This window comes from Aplysia californica, unplaced genomic scaffold (assembly GCF_000002075.1).
Source record: "Aplysia californica isolate F4 #8 unplaced genomic scaffold, AplCal3.0 scaffold01773, whole genome shotgun sequence".
NCBI classification, from domain to species: domain Eukaryota; kingdom Metazoa; phylum Mollusca; class Gastropoda; order Aplysiida; family Aplysiidae; genus Aplysia; species Aplysia californica.
Window position 1 is genome coordinate 26,287 of NW_004799043.1, and position 1,169 is coordinate 27,455.

General features: G+C 41.1%; 1 protein-coding gene across 1 annotated transcript in view; it reads left to right on the forward strand.

Moving 5' to 3' along the window:
* LOC101846557 (V-type proton ATPase catalytic subunit A) overlaps positions 1-1,169 on the forward strand; it is a gene marked incomplete in the record, with an annotated part of 25,774 nt that overhangs the window by 8,651 nt on the left and 15,954 nt on the right.

A 1,169-nucleotide genomic window follows, 5' to 3' on the forward strand; every position in this document is an offset into this window, starting at 1 on the left:
GCTGCTGCTGCATCATAGAGCTGGTGTTCTGACCCATGCCCTGCTGGGGCATCATGGGCTGTCCCTGTGACATGCCAGGCCCCTGGCCCATCATTCCACTCTGTTTCTGTAGAGGGAACCCACCCTGCTGACCATATCCTGGGCCATTACCCATGCCACCAGGACCTGAGAAAATAAATAATGAAAATTTGTCATTTCAGTAGAAAAGAAAATCAGTGACACAATGGTGGGCAATCACAGCATGAAAAGAAAAAAAATAAATACAAGATCAACAGGTGGCAACAACACACGGACCACAGTAGGCGCTATCGATGTCACTCTCTGACCACCCGCCACAAAACAATCCAAGTTCTGGTGGAGTTTACCATTTTGAAAAACCAACAGTCTTGCTCAAGGAATTAATGATTACACTTATTTCTCAATGTATCCTTCGGGTTCCCCCCATAGTTACTGAGAATTTCAAGAAGGCCATCACGATATCTTTTCCAATGATGCACTTTTTCGTTAAGAAAGAAATGAGAAAACGTCAATAGGTTTTCCTGCATACGTAATAAGTTTTAAAAGTTATTGCACAGCTTTCAAAAACTTTAAAGAAAAAAGCAACATGTCCCATAGTACACAAACAAAGAAAGAAAATAGCAGACCATAAAGGGACAAAATCCAAACACCCCCCACCCCCTCTATTTCAAATACACTTTCAAGTGAGATGAACTTCAAAAACCTGGGACCTGACTGGTACACCAGTAAAAACCCTGATCTATAAATTGAATTAAAATAATATCATTTACATTTACCTTAAAAGAGAGATTCAATTATTCGGGGAAAGAGAAGATGGATTGGATCTCATCCCTTTTATACTTTTCTCAACTCACCTGAGTTCATGTGTCCTCCTTGGCCAGGGTGTCTCATCTGTCCCATACTTCCACCACCCATCTGGTTGCCTGGAGCCTGCCATACACAAACACAAACAGTCCGTAAATGAAAGAAGATACTTGACAAGCACCCCCCCCCCCAAAAAAACAAAAAACCCAGAGAATAATAAGGTACAGTGAATGAGAAAAAGAAGAGAGATGGCCACACTATAAAAATCATACCCCACCACAAAAAATCAGAGTGATGAAGGACATAAAAAAGCCCCAATCTATAAAAAGAACATGTTATAGTCTCAG